Raw genomic sequence first — 21,976 nt, 5'->3', positions numbered from 1 at the left:
CTCACTTTTCTCTGTGATAAATTTCATTTTTCTCTCCAAAAGTCTCTCAAAATATCCTTTCTTTCCCAGGTCATGTGGGGAGAGGTAGCTTTCTGCTCTATACTTCATCTATATTATTTCTTTATTGTATTTTTTTTCGGATGAAATCCTCCCAACTCTGGATACCCAAAAAAGAAATAATGGATTCCGCTTATCTTAGCATCTCCACGGCATTTCTCAATTGTGATGGATGCTAAACAATCAAAGGTTAACATGAAACATAGTATATTAAGGAGAAATGGGGGGAGAGAACTGGTGAGGGCTTTAATTGGAGAAGAAGGAAAACAGTACAAGAGAGAGATGGAGAAAAGATAAAACAAAAGAACAAAGGCACCATGATTATTTGAAATAGCCACGGGAAATCATTTATCTTTACCTAAGTTTATATTTAATACATATAAGTGTGTATTTGTATGTATAAGTGAAGCTATTCTCTTTGGGCTGACAATGATTTTCCGCAAGAGCCAAAGACTTTTAGCATGCAAAACTACATTTGGATTTATTAACCAGAAAAACACAGGTTATTGCTGTTGCCCTCTTTAGTTGCCTTCTACGGGCTGAAGATGAGTTCCTATTATTGAAACATCACACATTTTAGACACAGACAGAACTCAGAGGTCTCAAGCTAGATCTTACTAAAAGCTTCCTCTGGTGACTGTCTGTCACACTCTCAGAATTTGATATGCAAGATGCGGTTAGGAGGGATACCAATCAATAGTCCTACACAGATATGGTACCTATGACCGTCATGAGAAAATCTAGCTGTAGGTGCCAAAGTGGCACTTTCTATTTTGCTGGTGATGAACAGCTCTCACATTGCACTTGCTACCCAACAGGAGGAAAATCATGGTTGGTACATGAAATCATCAAATATTGTTTCTAGTGAGGTCAGAGATCTTAGAGGAGAACCTACTGCTGCCATTTTCCTAAACCATTATAATCACTAACTACATTACCAACACTCATCCTTATACCCACACTCCTCATCAAAGAAACTTTTTTTTTGTCACAAGCAGAGACCATTACAGAAAATCACAGAAGTAATCAAAATGCAGAGAATTACCAAGGACATGCTCGGCATCATTTCATATGCCTACAGCATAAACACTGTACCTAAGGCTCAAAAATTATCACAGAAAAAAGTGTGGAATGATTCTAAGAAGCAAATGACCAGTAGGTCTACTGAATGTTCTTACCTTATTGATATGACTGGGAAGCTATATTCACAGAATTTCAGCAACGTGGGACCTTATACAAGATCTGAACAAGGACCACATCGGTTGACATGACAACACAGACGGGGGATAGCCTACACACTCACTTCTAGGTGAAGAGCTATAATTAATTAAAGACCACAGAGATGCAGAATTAGTATTTTCTAGGGTTGAGATCCCTAAATAGTTATCCAATCCCAAGTAGTCAGCCTTAGCAACATGTATACAGAAGCAATATTAAATAGACTCAGCGGAGTGTATTTGAATGCATACATACTTAATAAAAATTAAGACACCGTAAATTTGAGAGGAAACAGATGAGAAGGACATGAGAGAAGTTTTAGGGAGAAGAAGAAGGAGATTAATGATGTAATTATATCTTAATTAAATAAACACATTTAAAAGTGTATTGCTTTGTCTTAGAAAGCGCCAGATAGCTTTCCAGAGTGGTTGTACCAGTTTACATTCCCACCAGCAGTGGAGGAGGGTTCCCCTTTCTCCACAACCTCTCCAGCATGTGTTATCGCTTGAGTTTTTCATCTTGGCCATTCTGATGGGTGTAAGGTGATATCTCAGGGTCGTTTTGATTTGCATTTCCCTGATGGCTAATGAGGATGAGCATTTCTTTAAGTGTTTTTCTGCCATTCGATATTCCTCTGTCGAGAATTCTCTGTTTAGCTCTGTTCCCCATTTTTTAATTGGATTACTTGGTTTGCTGCTTTTCAGCTTCTTTAGTTCTTTGTATATACTGGATATTAGTCCTCTGTCAGATAAAGGGTTAGTGAAGATTCTTTCCCAATCTGTAGGCAGTCGTTTTGTTTTGATGACGGTATCCTTTGCTTTACAGAAACTTTTCAGTTTCATGAGGTCCCATTTATTGATTGTTGCTCTTAGAGCCTGTGCTGTTGGTGTTCTGTTCAGGAAGTTGTCTCCTGTGCCAATGAGTTCTAGGCTGTTCCCCAGTTTTTTTTCCAATTGATTTAGGGTATCTGGTTTTATGTTGAGGTCCTTGATCCACTTTGACTTTAGTTTTGTGCAGGGTGATAAATATGGATCTATTTTCATTTTTCTGCATGTAGACATCCAGTTGGTCCAGCACCATTTGTTGAAGATGCTGTCTTTTTTCCATTGAATGGAATTGGCTTCTTTGTCGAATATCGAGTATTCATAGGTGTGTGGATTTAGTTCTGGGTCTTCTATGCGGTTCCATTGATCCTCCTTTCTGTTTCTATGCCAGTACCATGCAGTTTTTATTACTGTTGCCCTGTAGTACAGCTTGAGATCAGGAATGGAGATACCTCCAGATGATCTGTTGTTGTACAGGATCGTTTTGGAGATTCTGGGTTTTTTGTTTCTCCATATGAAGCTGAGAATCTTTTTTTCAAGGTCTGTAAAGAATTGAGTTGGTATTTTGATGGGAATTGCATTGAATCTGTAGATTGCTTTTGGCAGTATGGCCATTTTCACAATGTTAATCCTACCAATCCATGAGCACGGGAGATCTTTCCATCTTGTGATATCTTCTTCGATTTCTTTCTTCAGAGACTTGAATAGTGCTTCCTCCAGACCCAGCTATACCACTGCTAGGTATATACCCAAAGTTTGTTCAAGTACACAAAAAGGACACTTGCTCAACCATGTTTATAGCAGCTCTATTTGTAATAGCCAGAACCTGGAAACAACCCAGATGTCCATCAACGCTGGAATGGGTACAGAAATTGTGGTATTTTTATACAATGGAATACTACTCAGCAATCAAAAAGGAGGAAATCATGAAATTTGCAGGCAAATGGTGGGATCTAGAAAAGATCATTCTGAGTGAAATATCCCAGAAGGAGAAAGACAAACATGGGATATACTCACTTATATAGACCTATAAGATATGATAAACATAATGAAATCTATACACCTAAAAAAGATAATCAATTGAGCGGACATGGGGTAAGATGATCAATCCTCATTTAGAAAGACAGATGGGATGTGCATTGAACGTATGACAGGAGTCTACTGAGCACATCTGAAAGACTCTAACTAGCAGTGTTTTCAAAGCAAAGACTCATGACCAAACCTTTGGCAGAGTACAGGGAATCATAAGAAAGAAGGGGAGTTAGTCTGATGGGGAAAGGATAGGAGCTCCACAAGGACCAAATATATCTGGGCACAGGGTCTTTTCTGAGACTGACATTCAACCAAGGACCATGTATGGATATAACCTAGAACCTCCACTCAGATGTAGCCTGTGGTAGCTCAGTAACCAATTGGTTTCCCAAAGTGAGGGGAACAGGGACTATTTCTAACAGGAACTCAATGACTGGCTCTTTGGTCTCCCCACCCCCGAAGGGAGGAGCAGTGCTGTTAGGCCACAGAGGAGGGCTTTGCAGCCAGTCCTGAAGATACCTGATAAAACAGGATCAGATGAATGGGGAGAAGGTCCCCCCTATCAGTGGACTTGGAAAGGGGCACGGTGGAGATGAGGGAGGGAGGGAGGGACTGGGAGGGGATTGAGGGATCAGGACATGGCTGGGATACAGAGTTAATAAAATGTAACTGATAAAAAAAAATAAAAAATAAAAAAAAGAAAGAAAAAAAAAGGGTATTGCTTGCTACACAAATTTGAATTATATTAATAAGAATTCAATAACCAAATGGTAAATCATACTCTGTGCTATGTCTCTAAGTACAGACGTATAAGTATTGGCCTACAGGTGATTTTTTTTTCTTCTGAAGTATAAGAACATCTTGACTATTTCCTGGCTTTTTATTTTCAGTAGAAAACAAAATTAAAAGCTTGGCACTAGCGGGGATCCAAGATGGCGGCAACCAGGACACACCATTTTTAAGAGGCAGAGGATTTGAAACTCTGAAATTGGTGAGTGGAGGGGCAACTGAGGCCAGAAAATCAACCTCGTGGCTCCTGAAAGAGAGGGGACATCACAGGAGCGGAGAACATTTAGATTCAGGTCAGGCACAGACTTCTCTGGGAACAGAGAGGGGCACTTTCCTTGTTCAGGCCTCCCTTCTCCTTGGGGGAGCCAACCCACAGCGCCAGTGATGTTGATTACAGAACTCACTGCTTGGGGACCGCAGGAGGGGGGCTCCTAGCTCCTCAGCCATGACTGCCAGCTCTAACTGCCCGCTGAGCACCCCCCTGCCGAGTCCCAGATCCACAGTACAATCCTTCCCAGGTCTCACGTTGGTGAGGGACAGTACCGACTCCACAGGGCCTTCCAGCCTGTGACTGTATAGGCCGCCCAATCCCTCAGTGGCAAACAGCAGGCTGTTGAGCCACCAAAGTCCAGCAAACCTGCACAACTACCCAGGTACACCAGGTACTGGGCCACCTGGGACTGTAGACCACTTTTGTGGCTCCCCAGGACTTCCCAGCAGGCACCTGGACACTCCAGTTCTGTAGCCTCAGCTAGACTCCCTAGTCCAGCTGACTGAGCTTCAGCTTGCCACATTTGACTCAACAAGTGCAAACCGGCCAGCAGAGAACAGGAGGAACCCCTGTGCTTTACAATTTGACCTGCTAGAGAGTGTGTGCGCCCTCAAGTGCCTACAGAGCCTTAGATCCAGGGTGCTTCTAAGCTAGCAGCCAGACATCAGATCCCTCCCACCCACACATCCACTGTGGGAAACAGAGGATTTCTTGGGACATTGAAGCCCTTGCTCTGCAGATCTAGCAGTGAAGTTTAGGCAAATAACTCCTGGAGCTCAGTTAGAGAAGAAAACCAGTGGCTTGTAGGCCACAGATGTACTCAGGGAATTTGCACCTGGATCATCACCAGCGCTTTTGATACCTTTTGCGCCTGCGACCCCTTTGGTGCCTGCAAGGCGCCCCTCCCTAGCGCTGAAGGCCCCTACATTCTCTAACACCCTGTCCCTCAGGGCACACTTCCACACATATGCACGCGCACAAGCTTGCTAGCATTTGTCCTTCTGTCCCCTCGGACTTTCCTCCAGCTAAAACCGCTGGACCTCTCTCATCTTCCTGGAGAATTCTCCATACACCAGAGAAAGATGGTACAAGTCTGAACTGCAGAATCCAAGAACAAACAGCGAAGGTTACAGATAAGCAAATGGCCAGAGGATGGCAAAAATACAACAAAAATCAGGAAATCATGGGTTCACTAGCAACCCCCCAAATCAATGGATACACCAATTAATCAAAAACACAGGAAAATTACTTTAAAGTTATGCTTATTCAGTTATTAGAGACACATAAAAAGGAAACAAACAAATCTCTTAAAGAAATTGTCACACAGATGAAAGCAAATAAAGAGGAAGTGAACAAAGCTCTCAAAGAAACACAGGCAAATATAGCCAGAGACACAATCAGATTCACAATTAGTGGCATATAGAGAAGAAATGAACAACAACAACAACAAAAATAAATAAAGGGTATCATACAGAGACAGGAAGCCACATTCAAACAGATGAAGTAAATGGTGCAAGGCATAAAAATAGAATTAGAATCAATAAAGAAAACACAAACAAAGAAAACCCTGGAGCTGGAGAACTTAGAGAAAAGATAAGGAACCACAAGGTAAGCATCACCAACAGAATAAAAGAGATGGAAGAGAGAATCTCTGGTGCTGAAGATACATTTTCAGAAACTGATATTTCTTTCAAAGAAAAAGTAAAATTGGAAAAGTCCAAAAGCTTGGCACCAGAAACTCCATGATTCCAAAACAAATATTCAAAAATAAAGCAAAAAATAAAACAGAAAACATTTCAGAATATAGATAAAAGAGCCATCTTAGTAATTGAAATCCCAGTTCTGCCACCCTGTAGACATAGGACATTGAATAAAATATTCAGCTCACAGGGCCTGTAGTGTGTAAAGCAATAATACTAACCGCTTTTGCTTCTTGGTGTTTCAGTGGAAATTAAGTGGGCAGTTTTTTTTTAAAGCACTATTTCTAGTTAAGTCTCCATATAACCCTTCGGTACTTACTAAATCTAAATCACTAACGCAGCTGTGTGATTCCGACTGTACATACAAGCTGCGTCCATTTCTGTCACCTCCCCCTAATGCCAAATGCTATTTTGAATGATCTTTGGTGGTTTACATTAGCTTACTCTTGTGTTTCCCACAAATAAGTGAATTGAACAAAACTACACAATCAATCCCGCTAGTGAGAATTACCCTACACAAACAGAGAAAAGGTTACACATACAACTGTAAATTTTCTACTAGCTAACAGTGAATAGAAGAACAGAATGTGAAAAAAAAATCAATGGCATATTTTTATCTTTTCCTGAAATCCTGTGAAAGTCATCAATGATTAAAATACACATTTACACAGACAGCAAGTTTCAAATAGTCTCATTAATGTTTCAACATTCTGGCTGTTAATAGACTTTAATTTGTATATTAAAAGTACAAGACTATGATGGCATCCCAATGAACAGGATGCAATTAAGAAATGTATCGCTGGGTGGCGCTAGAGCCAAATACTATTGCTTGAAGAGAGCAATTCCTAAGAGGTGAATGTCAAATTGTAGGAAATGCGTTTTAGTTATGCTGAAGCCAGATGTTACAATGATAATTATAATCACCTAGCTCAAACAAAAGCATCATCTCTGTATAGCTCTCTGACAAACAGAAATGTATAACCTGTAGATATTCATTCTGCTCAGTCTCCTTAGGTTCCAAGCAAGGCTTTTTGAACCAAATCACCAAATCAGATGCTCAGCAATATTAAATATCAAGCAAATTCCAATTATCTACTATCAAACATTGTGTAGTTTATCGGGCTCATTTTGTGTGCAAGACCAGTAGGCTTTTAGAATTTCTGAAAAAAAAAAAATACTCATTCTAATGTATGTAATTTATGAGATAACAGGCATCTTAAGGGCATCTATTTTCCTTCCTATTGGCTCAAGGTATTCACATTTTTACTAAGAACTGTATGGTTTCACTAAATTTCTTTTGTAGCTGTGGTCCTCCAGAAAAATTAACACAATATCTGAACACTGGAAAGTCTGTCCTGGGGTTTAGGATGGAATATACATTAGGAGCAACAGGATAGTAACATCCAGTCACACAGTGCTTGAAATCACTTCCAACCCACTGTAACAGGGATGGTTTTCCAGGCGACATTTAGCGGAAGGTAATTTCTGACTCCACTCCATTAGTCAATCCAAGTCACTATCAGTCTTTATCTCCTCCGCAGTTCCAGCAGGGGAGCGTGTGTGCACACACGTACGACTAATCAGAGCACAAGCTCATTAGAAGTGTGTGCACCCTCAAGGTTAAGGAGTTCCTATACCCTCTTCGGAGAGCATTGTACTGCAGCATGAGTGCAGGCTTTCTACCCAGTCATTCCACCCCATAATAGTCCTCATTTACATAACTCAGCTTTGCTCTGGCGTGATCCACTATATATTCACAGTTTTTGTGTGGGCTTGATCCATGTGCCCTTTCCCTATCTTTGTGAGTTAATAGAGTTTCTTGCTTCTCTCTGCAAGCATGGGTTCCAGGCTTGCCTATGTCCCTCTACCCTAGGGATGTATACTTGTACCTGAGACTGTTGGACTCCAGGCTAAAACAAGATGAGGGAAGCACCATGAACAGTACAGGAGAGCAGACTGATAAAAGTTTATCATCACCAAGAAACAATCTTCCTCCAAAGTCTCCTAATAACACATCAACTTCCTAATTTACATCACTACACATTGCTATGGTCCTTTAAAGTGAGTGAATTCTTCATAGGTAACTTCCTTTTTCTTCCCCAAGACTTACCTTTATTTTGTCTATTAATTGTGAACATGCATGCCTGCTCCCCCCAGTACTAATCTGGGTTTTTTCATCATAGTCACCATACACAAAAGCTTATCATAGCTAGCTAATGAGTATATTTTATATCATATTGTAGCATGATTCATAAACATTTTTAAAATAGTTTTGTGACAAGAAGAAAGGAGAAAAAACCCATTAAGCAGTATTTGAGAAGCTCTTAATACTTCACAAAAGTTTTCACAGTTTTCATTTAATAACAATAGTCACTGTTCACCAGTGTAGAAATTGCATTAGAAACATTACCTTACTCCTCAAGACCACACATTTATTACGATTGAAACTTACTTTCGGAGTCTTGATGGGAAAATGCCTTGTACCATCTTTCTCTCTTTCTTTTCTTTATTTAATTTTTTATTAATTAATTCAATTTACTTCTAGGTCAGAAGGCCCTCCTTCCGCTTCTCTCCTCCTCTCCAGCCCCACCCTTGCTCCTGCATCCCCTCTCTCCTATTCCTCAGAATAGTGGAGAGCCCTACCCAGACACTCAAGCACATCTATTCACTTGAAGACTAGGTTCATCTCCTCCCCTGTGGCCTTGTAGGGAAGTCCCATGAGGGGGAAGTGATCAAAAAGCAGGCAACATAGTGTGTTAGAGATACCCCCATTCCCCTACTAGTAAGCCCACATGAAACCTATGATGTCAATTGTAGTTATCGTCCTGGGGTCTGTGCATTGTAATATGTCTATTTTGTACTATGTGACTAAAATCCAACAAACCAAATAATCCAATAAAAAATGGGGTACAGAGCTAAATAGAGAATTCTCAACAGAGGAATCTCAAATGGTGAAGAAGCACTTAAATAAACGCTCAACATTCTTAGTCATCAGGGAAATGCAAATCAAAAAGACTCTCATATTCCATCTTACATGTATAAGAATGGCTAAGAATAAAAACTCAAATGACAACACATGCTGGAGAGGATGTGGAGAAAGGGGAACCCTCCTCCATTACTCATGGGAGTGCAAACTTATACAAACACTTTGGAAGTCAGTCTGGCGCTTTCTCAGAAAAATGGGAATAGCCATACCTCAAGACCTAGCTATACCATTCCTGGGCAAACACCCAAAAGATGCTCCACCATACAAGGACATTTGCACAATCATGTTCATAGCATCTTTATTTTATAATAGCCAGAAACTGGAAACCACCTAGACATTCCTTGAAAACTACTTAGCCATCAAAAACAAGGAAATTATGAAATTTGCAGGCAAATGGATGGAACTGGAAAAGCTCATTCTGAGAAAGACACACATGGCATATACTCACTTATAAGCAGATTTTCTTCACTTAGCACAATCTTTCTTTATCCCCTTCCTTCTTGGTATAAAACAATGACTAACATTAGCAAGGAGCTACTTCATGCTAAAAAGCATTCACCAATTAGAGAGTTATACATTTCATTGCATTTAAACTTTCAAAGTTTGGATGGCCTCGCACCATTATTATACCCACTATAGATGAAGGAACTGAAGCAAGTTTTGGGGACAATACAGTATCTCCCCCTATTTCAGATTGTTCTTATTTTAAAAGCTTTCACATATTTTAACAGTCTACTATTATTCTGAGATCAAATCAAGCTATGAGACTGTAATCTCTGGACTTTATTTTGTTTGCTTTTATATTACTGGACTGTGCATTTAAGAATAGCAAATCAAGACGACCCTAAGATTTCACCTTACACCCATCAGAATGGATAAGACCAAAAACTCAAGAAACAACGCATGGTGGAGAGGTTGTGGAGAAAGGGGAACACTCCTTCACTGCTGGTGGGAATGTAAACTTGCAACCACTCTGGAAAGCAATCTGGCGCTTTCTCAGACAACTAGAAATAGTGCTTCCTCAAGATCCAGCTATACCACTCCTAGACATATACCCAAAAGAGTCTCAAGTACCATAAGGACATTTGCTCAATCATGTTTGTAGCAGCCTTATTTGTAATAGCCAGAAGCTGGAAACAGCCCAGATGCCCTCAGTGGAGGAATGGATGCACAAATTGTGGTATATCTACACAATAGAATATTACTCAGCAATAAAAAACAAGGAAATCATGAAATTTGCAGGTAAATGGTGGGATCTGGAAAAGATCATCCTGAGTGAGCTATCCCAGAAGCAGAAAGATGGACACAGTATATACTCACTTGTATAAACATATAATATAGGATAAACCTACTAAAATCTAAACACCTGAGAGGGGCAAGATGGCGGCGCCGGGAGGACTCTCATTCTGAGCAGCAGCACAGCAGGATCAGCACAGTGAACAGCAATCAGAACTCTCGGCCATAAAACACAGTCATTGTGTTTCCCAGGTGAGAGGATACCCCACTGTGGGGGATTCAATCAGCTTTTAACTCACCCGGCTAAACCGCGGAAGAGATCCCGGTTCCGCCAGACACTTGGCTGCCGGCCGCCAGCCCCAGCCCCAGCCCAGAGCCACAAGCCAGTGTCTCTGGTCACTGTCCCAGACTGAACCTTGGGTACCACACTATCAGAGACTGGAATTTTCAGTCGGGAGATAACCCCAGGGTACAGGAAACGATTGGGACCGGCCTTAGGTCACCCAGACATCCCCTGGAAAAGACTCCGGCAGGTTCCACGGGCACCCCAGGAGCCAGCCCGGAGCCAGAGCCGGGGACCCAGGTTCCAGCACAGAGCCCTGCCTGCCTGCGCGCCTGATTCGCCGCCAGAGATAGAAACGGCGGGTCTGATCTCAGAGCACTCAGCTCACCCCCAACCTGAAAAGGTCCCCGGAAAATTACCCAGCTTAGGGAGGCACCCAGGTTCGCAAAGGCAGACACAGGCAGTTTCTGCGCACCAGACAGCTGGCAGAGACTGAGCCGCCATCACACAGCTGTGCTCCAGGCACAGGCAAATTTCTGTGGCCAGCCAGCTGGCGGACACTGAGCAGTGTGCGCCAGGGCAAAAAAAGACACTAGGAGTCCGTGTCTCCAGAGAATCCACGGGGAAGGAAGGAAACTGTACTGATCTAAATCACCCAATCCTTCCCTAGAAAAAGTCTAGTAGTCTAGTGGGGCCGAGGCGCCAGCACTCAGCTGTGCTCCAGACACAAGCACAAACAGTTGAGGCATGCCTGATGTCCAACTGGGTCACAGCAGCTGATCATTAAATTTGAAACAAGAAACCCAGAAACAGGGCAGCTGCCCTCAGGACTTCCCTGGGTGAGAGGAGAACCCTCTCGACTAACAAAGACCACAGTTACCACTCAGGTCTATATCCCTGAGGTGAGTAACTCCTGAAAAAACACCAGCCATCCAGGGACTATACCCAAAAAGCTGAGAAGACATCCTTCAGGAAAATCCAGCTTTCTGCAAAGGGGATTCTCTCCACCACAGGATCCCCAGGAACCACCAGAAAATAACCCCAAACTCCTAAGATAACACAATGGGTAGAGGCCAGCGTAAAAGCTCAAGCAACAAAAGACAGAGCAATATGGCATCTCCAGAACCCAGTTACCCAGGGGCAAGTAGCCCTGGACACCCCACCATAACTGAAATCCAAGAAGATGACCTAACAAGTATGCTCATGAAGATGATAACAGAGGAAACAAATAAGATTCGTAAAGACATAGAGGAAGATAAACTCAAACAGAATATTGCCATCCGTAAAGAAATAGAGGAAGCTGCAACCAAACAGTTTATGGCCTTTAGAAAGGAAATGCTTAAAACACTGAATGAAATGAAAGAAACAGAGTTGAAGGAACTAAAAGAAAAACAGGAAAGTACAATCAGACAGGTGAAAGAAGTAAACAAAACAACTCAAGACCTGAAGATAGAATTGGAAAAATTAAAGAAAACACAAATGGAAGAAATAATGGAAAGGAAGAATCTAGGGAAGAAAACAGGAACTACAGAGGTAAGCATAACCAACAGACTACAAGAGATGGAAGAAAGAATCTCAGGTGTAGAAGATACAATGGAAGAAATCGATGTATCTGTCAAAGAAAATGTTAAATCTGAAAAATTCCTGACACAGACCGTCCAAGAAATGCAAGACAATATGAAAAGACAAAACCTAAGAATAATAGGTATAGAGGAAAAAGAAGACTCCTTTCTCCAAGGCCCAGAAAATATTTTCAACAAAATCATTGAAGAAAATTTCCCCAAGCTAAAGGAGAGGCCAATTAGAATACATGAGGCCTACAGAACACCCAGCAAATTTGACCAGAAAAGAAAATCCTCCCGCCACATAATAATCAAAACAGTAAGTATACAGAACAAAGAAAAAATACTAAAAGCTGCAAGGGAAAAAGGCCAAGTAACATATAATGGCAAACCCATTAGAATCACACCTGACTTTTCAACAGAGACTATGAAAGCCAGAAGGGCCTGGACAGATATCATGCAGACCCTAAGAGAACACAGATGTCAGCCCAGGCTACTATACCCAGCAAAACTCTCAGTCCTCATAGATGGAGAAAACAAGATATTCAATGACAAAAACAAATTTCAACAATACCTACAAACAAATCCAGCATTACAGAAGACACTGGAAGGGAAAATACAACCCAAGAAAGCTAGCTACATTCAAGAAAACACAGGAAATAAATAACCTCACTTCAGTAAAACAAAAAGCAACCAAGCACACAACCTGATGACCACAGCCAACATCAAAATCAAGAGATCTAACAGCCACTGGTCATTAGTCTCTCTCAACATCAATGGACTCAACTCTCCAATAAAAAGACACAGATTAACAGAATGGATACGTAAACAAAACCCAGCAATCTGTTGCATACAAGAAACACACCTAAGACACAAAGATAGACATTACCTGAGGGTAAAGGGTTGGAAGACGACTTTCCAAGCAAACGGACCCAAGAAGCAAGCAGGAGTAGCCATTCTAATATCTGATAAAATAGACTTTCAACCAAAATTAATCAAAAGAGATGGGGAAGGACACTTCATACTCATCAAGGGAAAATTCCACCAGGAAGACATCACAATCCTGAACATATATGCCCCAAATACAAGGGCACCCACATTTGTGAAAGAAACATTGATAAAATTTAAAGCACATATAGATCCACACACATTAATAGTGGGAGACTTCAACACCCCACTCTCAACAAAGGACAGGTCAACCAAACAGAAATTAAACAAAGAAACAATGTCTCTGACAGAGGTCATGAATCAAATGGACCTAACAGACATTTACAGAACTTTACACCCAAACACAAAAGAATTTACCTTCTTCTCAGCACCTCATGGAACCTTCTCCAAAATAGACCACATAGTGGGTCACAAAGCAAGCCTCAACAAATACAAGAAGATTGAAATAATCCCATGTATCTTGTCTGATCACCATGGAATAAAGCTGGACCTCAACAATAACAGAAATAACAAAAAGCCTACACACACATGGAAACTGAACAACTTGTTACTAAATGACAGCTGGGTCAGGGAAGAAATAAAGAAAGAAATTAAAGTCTTTCTAGAAATCAATGAAAATGAAGACACAACATACCCGAACTTATGGGACACAATGAAAGCAGTGCTAAGAGGAAAGTTCATAGCACTAAGTGCCTTCAAAAAGAAATTCGAGACAGCTCATTCAAGCACCCTAATGGCTCACTTAAAAACCCTAGAAAAAGAAGAAGCAGACACACCAGGAAGGAGTAGACGGCTGGAAATAATCAAACTCAGGGCTGAAATCAATCAATTGGAAACAAATAAAACAATTCAAAGAATCAATGAAACCAAGAGCTGGTTCTTTGAGAAAATCAACAAGATCGACAAACCCTTAGCCAGGCTAACTAAAAGGCAGAGACACCATCCAAATCAACAAAATCAGAAATGAAAAGGGGGATATAACTACAGACACTGAGGAAATCCAAACAATCATTAGGACTTACTTCAAAAGTCTATATGCCACAAAATTTGAAAATCTAAATGAAATGGACAATTTTCTTGATCGATTTGACTTACCAAAGCTGAACCAGGACCAGGTAAATCAACTAAATAGACCTATATCCCCCAAAGAAATAGAAGCGGTCATCAAAAGTCTCCCATCCAAAAAAAGCCCAGGACCAGATGGCTTCAGCGCAGAATTCTACCAGACCTTCAAAGAAGAGCTAACACCAATTCTCTTCAAACTATTCCACAAAATAGAAACAGAAGGAATATTACCAAATTCATTCTATGAAGCCACAGTCACCTTGGTACCTAAACCTCACAAAGACTCAACAAAGAAAGAGAATTTCCGGCCAATCTTCCTTATGAACATTGATGCAAAAATACTTAATAAAATACTTGCAAACCGAATCCAAGAACACATCAAAGATATTATCCACTATGACCAAGTAGGCTTCATCCCAGGTATGCAGGGGTGGTTCAATATACGGAAATCCATCAATGTGATCCACCATATTAACAAACTGAAAGAAAAAAACCACATGATAATCTCCCTAGATGCTGAAAAAGCCTTTGACAAAATCCAACATCCATTCATGTTCAAAGTATTGGAGAGATCAGGGATACAAGGCACATATCTAAACATAGTAAAGGCGATATACAGCAAGCCTATAGCCAACATCAAACTGAATGGAGAGAAACTTAAAGCAATCCCACTGAAATCAGGGACAAGACAAGGCTGCCCACTCTCTCCATATCTCTTCAACATAGTGTTGGAAGTCCTTGCTAGAGCAATAAGACAGTTGAAGGAGATCAAGGGGATACAAATTGGAAAGGAAGAAGTCAAATTATCACTATTTGCAGATGATATGATAGTATACGTGAGTGACCCCAAAAACTCTACCAGGGAACTCCTACAGCTGATAAACACCTTCAGCAAAGTGGCAGGATACAAAATTAACTCAAAAAAATCAGTAGCCCTCCTGTATACAAAAGACAAAAGGGCTGAGAAAGAAATTAAGGAAACAACACCCTTCACAATAGCCACAAATGACATAAGGTACCTCGGAGTAACCCTAACCAAGGAAGTCAAAGACTTGTATGAAAAAAATTTCAAATCTCTGAAGAAAGAATTAGAAGAAGATATGAGAAGATGGAAAGATCTCCCATGCTCATGGCTTGGTAGGATTAACATAGTAAAATTGGCCATCTTACCAAAAGCAATCTACAGATTCAATGCAATGCCCATGAAATTACCAACACAAGTCTTTACAGACCTGGAAAGAAAAATTCTCAACTTCATATGGAATAACAAGAAACCCAGAATTGCTAAAACAATCCTCTACAATAAAAGATCTTCTGGAGGTATCTCCATCCCTGATCTTAAGTTGTACTATAGAGCAACAGTTTTAAAAACTGCATGGTACTGGCATAGAAACAGAATGGTGGATCAATGGAACCGAACAGAGGACCCAGAAATAAACCCATACACTTATGGATACCTGATCTTTGACAAAGACGCCAAAACCATACAATGGAAAAAAGATAGCATCTTCAACAAATGGTGCTGGTCTAACTGGATGTCTACATGTAGAAAAATGAAAATAGATCCATACTTGTCACCCTGCACAAAACTGAAGTCCAAGTGGATCAAAGACCTCAACATAAAACCAGACACATTAAATCGGCTTGAAAAAAAAGTGGGAAATACCCTAGAACTCATTGGTACAGGGGGAAACTTCCTGAACAGAACACCAACAGCACAGACTCTAAGAGCAACAACCAATAAATGGGACCTCATGAAACTGAAAAGCTTCTGTAAAGCAAAGGACACCGTCATCAAAACAAAGCGACCACCTACAGATTGGGAAAGAATCTTCACCAACCCTTTATCTGACAGAGGACTCATATCCAGTATATATAAAGAACTAAAGAAGCTGAAAAGCAGCAAACCAAGTAATCCACTTAAGAAATGGGGAACAGAGCTAAACAGAGAATTCTCTGTAGAGGAATACCGAATGGCAGAGAAGCACTTAAAGAAATGCTCAACCTCATTAGCCATTAGGGAAATGCAAATCAAAACAACCCTGAGATTTCACCTTACACCCATGAGAATGGCCAAGATCAAAAACTCAAGTGACAACACATGCTGGAGAGGTTGTGGAGAAAGGGGAACCCTTCTCCACTGCTGGTGGGAATGTAAACTTGTACAACCACTCTGGAAATCAATCTGGCGCTTTCTCAGACAACTAGGAATAGCGCTTCCTCAAGATCCAGCCATACCACTACTGGGCATATATCCAAAAGAGGCTCAAGTACACAAAAAGGACATTTGCTCAACCATGTTTGTAGCAGCTTTATTTGTAATAGCCAGAAGCTGGAAACAACCCAGATGCCCCTCAACTGAAGAATGGATGCAGAAATTGTGGTACATCTACACAATGGAATATTACTCAGCAATGAAAAATAAGGAAATCATGAAATTTGCAGGTAAATGGTGGGATCTGGAAAGGATCATCCTGAGTGAGTTGTCTCAGAAGCAAAAAGACACACATGGTATATACTCACTCATATAGACATACAACATAGGACAAACCCACTAAAACCTGTGCATCTAAAGAAACTAAGCAAGAGAGAGGACCCTAACTAAAACGTCCAATCCCCATCCAGAAAGGCAAAGAGGATGGACATCAGAAGAAGAAGAAAACAGGAAACAACCTAGGAACCTACCACAGAGGGCCTCTGAAAGCCTCTGCCCTTCAGACTATCAAAGCACATGCTGAGCCTGATGGGCAACTGTTGGGCAGAGTGAACGGAATTTTAGGTAAGAACTGGGAAATAGTAAGAGCTGGAGAGGACAGGGTCTCCACAAGGAGAGCAACAGAACAAGAAAATTTGAACATAGGGAACTTCCCAGTGACTCATACTCCAACCAAGGACTATTCATGGAGATAACCTAGAACCCCTGCACAGATGTAGCCCAGGGCAGTTCAGAGTCCAATTGGGTTACATAGTAATGTGAAGAGGGACTGCCTCTGACATAATCTGATTGGCCTGCTCTTTGATCACCTCCCTCTGGGGGGGAGCAGCCTTACCAGGCCATAGCAGAGGACAATACAGCCACTTTTGATGTGAACTGACAGACTAAGATCAGAAAGGAGAGGAGAACCTCCCCTATTAGTGGACTTGGGGAGTGGCATGCAAGCAGAGGGAGGAGGGTGGGTGGGATTGGGATGGGAGGAGGGAGGGACTTATAGGGGGATGCAGAATGAATAAAGTATAATTGATGAAAAATTTAAGAAAAAAAGGGAAAAAAATAATTTAAGAACCTTAAATGACTTTCAAAATTGGAGGAAAACATGGAGTTAGTCAATTGGCATGGAGCATGTGTCGCCCCTGGGGGCAATGGTCTCCTGAACCTACTCAGACCTCGGACACCAGCACTGCTAATTCTAGAACTGACGCTGGATGTTCCAACGAGGGGTTAAGGCTTCTCATAATATTTCCTATAAGCCCACACCTGTTTGTCTATATCCCCCATTTTTATTCATTATTAGCCAGATAGAGCCAAGTAATTGTGGTAATGATACTTGGTTTTTTTTAAGCCCCAATGCTAGTAAAGTTAGGTATGCCCTGGTTACTCGCATGCCTCACTGGGTGCCTATGCCCATTGATGCCCCTCACGCTATGACTCTCTTCAGACAGAAAAGGGATCTTGGAACTACAGCCACCATTGTTACTACCATCTCATTGACGGCTGTTGGAGCTACCACCAGGGCATTAGCCATGAGTCATACTGGGCAGACTGCTCAGACCCTGAATAATCATTTAGCCAATGTAGCTCATGCCTTAGTTGTACATAAAGGAATTAATGCTCAACTAAAAGGAAGCTTGATGGTGTTCAATCAGAGGATTGACCTCTTGCAGGAGCAAATTGATACCCTATGGCAAATCGCTCAACCTGGCTGTCAATGAAAGTATGCTGGACTTTGTGTCACTAGCATACAACATGAGAATTTTTCCTGCGCTGCAAATCTGTCTAAACAATTGCCGAGCTATATTTTAGGTAATTGGACTGGAGAATTCGATACTACGATGGAGCAGCTGAGAGTGGCCATTGTCACAGTAAATTCTACCGGAGTGGACGCAGGACTACCCACAGGATTATCAACATGGATTGCTGCAGCCATGAATCATCTGAAGGAATGGGCGGGCATGGGAGTGTTAGCAGGCCTTCTGGTGTTGGTCTCCTTGGTTTGCCTGTGGTATATATGCAAGATTAGAGTCTCACAACAGTGTGATGCAGCCATGATCATTCAGGCCTTTACAGCCATTGAAGCAAGACATTCTCCCCAAGCATGGTTGGATACCATAAAAAGCTAAAATGATACGCTCAGGATGCGAGGCTAAGCACTGCACTCAGGGTCAGCCGCTTTGGACCCAGAGAAGAGCATGTCTGATTGCATGCGGGTTGATGCCCCAGGTCCCGCCTCTGAGAAAAAGGTATCGGACGGGTCCGATGCTCTTTGGGTGGATGACACCTAAATGAACATCTGTACAAAGTCCCAATTTATTTCTAATATCAGAGATCAGACCTCTACTCTTGCCTGATGCGTCTAAAACAAAAAGGGGGAACTGTAGAGAGCTGCGGAATGCTATGCCTTAAAGATGTAGCTGGTTTCCGCCTTCCACCTTCCCGATGGTGAGTGCTCTCTGTCACGAACAACTACACATTTGGCTAAGGCCGAGGATCTGGCTTGCTTCCTTGTATGTGGACCTATCTGCATTGCCCCCGTGGCACGCCTGGGTTGGCTACCCAGAGGCTATTTAAGCTGTGGGCTGGCTTTCCCCGGGGTCCGAGGATTGTTCAATGTTCCTGAATAAACTGCATTGAAAAAAAAAATATATATATATATATAAAACATCAAACTTAGCATACAAGCCCCACAGCTTTAACATAGGAGCTGTATTTTTTGGCACTAAAAGTGTAAAAATAGAATACAAATTAGATATTTTGGAAAAATAAAAAAATAAAAAAAAATAAAATCTAAACACCTAAAGAAACTAATCAAGAGGAAGGACTCTGGCTAAAATGCTCAATTCTTATCCAGAAAGACAAAGAGGACGGACATCAGAAGTAGAAGATAGGGAACAAGTCAGGAGCTTGACACAGAGAACCTCTGAAAGGCTCTGCCCTGCAGACTATCAATGCAGATGCTGAGACTTATGGGCAACCTTTGGGCAGAGTGCAGGGAATCTTATGAAAGAAGTGGGAAACAGAAAGATCTGGAGAAGACAGGAACTCCACAAGGAAAGCAACACAACCAAAAAAATCTGAGCACAGGAGTCTTACCTGAGACTGATACTCCAACCAAGGACTATGCCTGGAGATAACCTAAGACCCCTGCACAGATGTAGCCCATGGCAGTTCAGTATCCAAGTGGGTTCCATTGTAACAGGAACAGGGACTGTCTCTGACATGAACTGATTGGCCTGCTCTTTAATTACCTCCCCCTTAGGTGGGAAGCAGCATTACCAGGCCACAGAAGAAGACACTGCAGCCATTCCTGATGAGACTTAATTGACTAGGATCAGAAGGAAGGAAAAGAAGGCCTCCCCTATCAGTGGACTTGGGGAGGGGTATGCATGCAGAGAGTAGAGGAAGGGAGGGATTGGTACTGGAGGAGGGAGGGAACCACAGGGTAGACACAAAGTAAATAAAGTGTAATTAATAAAGAATTAAAAAAAAGAATGGCAACAACCTGTTCCACATCAAGAAAAGACTCAATACTATTTTACTTTATTTTCTCATAGAAATGATGTTAATGAATTTGGCTCTAGGAACTCGTACTTCAAAAGAACTTCTTGGATTACTAACTTCCCAATTAGCTTACTGTTTTATTTTACCTTCTAGATATAAATAAATAGATAGATAGATAGATAGATAGATAGATAGATAGATAGATAGATAAATAAGGATTAATTTTAAATATACTCAATTAAAAAAGTGTACACTTCAAGATAAGCAAATGTATTTTACAGAGTTTAAGAAAGGGTCTTTGTACTTATTCTACTTTTACTACAGATTATTATTTTACTCTTGAAAATCAGCCCGTGTGTGTGTGTGTGTGTGTGTGTGTGTGTGTGTGTGTGTGTAAAGGAATACCTTTATTAGATTAGACAATACGAGAAGTAGTTTTATCTACTGTTGCTTACTAGCTTTGAGTTACAGAATAAGTTGTTCATACTCTCTAATCCTTTCACCTTTGCAGCCTATAAAATGGAGCTCATATGCCCACCTACTGTTACTATCTTCCATAGCGTTTTTGTAGACAACAGATATAAATAGTCTGGCACTTAATTACCTGCTCATAGAAGTTTACAGTAGATCAGTTCTCTCCCTTCTTTAAATCTCTCAAGCCAACTTGTACAAATTCTGCTTCCAAGTTTGCTAATTTTGAAGTGGATAAATATTTTCTAAGCATTCCATAGTAGGATATAGAATATCAAAGAGGCAATAAAGAAGATTCGGGGGGCTGCAGAGATGGCTCAGAGGTTAAGAGCACAAGTGGCTCTCCCAGAGGTCTTGAGTTCAATTCCCATCAACCGCATGGTGGTTCAAAACCACCTGTAATGAGATCTGGTGCCCTCTTCAGACATGCAGGCATCCCTGCAGACAGTGAACTGTATACACAACAAACCAATCAATCTTTCTTAAAAAAAATAATAATAAAAAAATAAAAAGATTCGGGATCATGATCCAGTTATCACTTGAATGACCTAAAAACTAGTTGAACTGAACATTATAATTCAATTTTAGATGTTATTTGAATCAAGATATTTCCTGTTGGCATCTTCTTTTCACATCTCCATGGGTACCCTCATTTTTGTATATTACTTTTTTGTAAAGGCGGAAAAGATAGATAAATAATGATTTCTCATTATAGAGTTAAGAAAACATTCATGTTCAAAATAAAGTGTATTTACTACAAAGGTTGAAAAGATCTACAGCTTTCTATGAAAAGCACTTGCACCTCTCTGAAATACCATGCATTTAAGTATAAAGAAGTTCTTATTTCTTTAATCCCTATAAATTTCAATAGCCTTAAACTATAGACAGGGTCACTCTTCTTTATGGCGTATAATAGAACTCCTGGTATCTGTTGTTGTAGCCACCAGCCATTAAGAAATTGGGTTTCTGAAGCTCAGAAAACAACATGTTGAACTAACTGTATAGAACTAGAACAGATCGCTTAAGATCCCATTACATCTTGTAAATTGCTCTTTGAAGCCCGCTTCATAGTCTAGCATTAATTGTATGTACCATTCTTTATCACTAGAATAGTCTCTACTGAATTTTAGAGACAATGCTTAATTTAATTTTATATTAGTCACGATTATCATAATGCCTTGAACAAAGAAGGAGATTTCCATAATTTTGGAACCAGGAAGAAAAAAAATGTAAGGAAGAAAAAAAAGCCAGGGGAGGTCTGAGATTTTTATATACTCATCAGAAAAGCTCATTTACCTCGTTGCTCTCAACCTTCTTGAGATGATTATATTTTGAGTTAAGGTCCTTACCAAAATACTCAGGTATTTATAATGATATCACTTTCCATGCCAACTCCAGTGACTTTACTTAATATTACCCTCTGTCTGAGAGCTTTTTAAAAAATCTAAATAGTAGTTATTCTTTTTTAAAATTTATTCTCTACAGCCTGATCAGAGTCCCCCTCTCTCCTCCTCTCCCAGTCCCACACTCACATCCCTCTCCTTCCATACATCCTACCCATTAGTCATTTTTAAATGAACTTTATAGTAGACAAGTATGTCTTGCTTTTTTAAAAAAAATAACAGTGTCTGTGAAGCTGATGTTCTATTTGATATCTCCCCACACTGTGGCAGCAGAGTCTAAATGAGCTGCAGAAAGTCATGAGTGAAAATAAATTCATTTAGCCTCTGATTCAGAGACCCAGGCCACAGAACTGCTCCCAGCAGGCATGTACGTGAGATCAAATGGCAATAGACTGATCTGTTCTTAAATCTGTCA

At 40.8% G+C, this 21,976-nt stretch overlaps 1 protein-coding gene across 3 annotated transcripts in view; it reads right to left on the bottom strand.

Annotated features, from left to right (window-relative positions):
• Kcnip4 (potassium voltage-gated channel interacting protein 4) overlaps positions 1-21,976 on the bottom strand; it is a 1,134,333-nt gene that overhangs the window by 698,067 nt on the left and 414,290 nt on the right. The gene's annotated exons all lie outside the window — the stretch shown is intronic.

This window comes from Meriones unguiculatus, chromosome 12 (genome assembly GCF_030254825.1).
Source record: "Meriones unguiculatus strain TT.TT164.6M chromosome 12, Bangor_MerUng_6.1, whole genome shotgun sequence".
Taxonomy (NCBI): domain Eukaryota; kingdom Metazoa; phylum Chordata; class Mammalia; order Rodentia; family Muridae; genus Meriones; species Meriones unguiculatus.
This window is presented reverse-complemented; position numbering and strand designations above follow the sequence as displayed.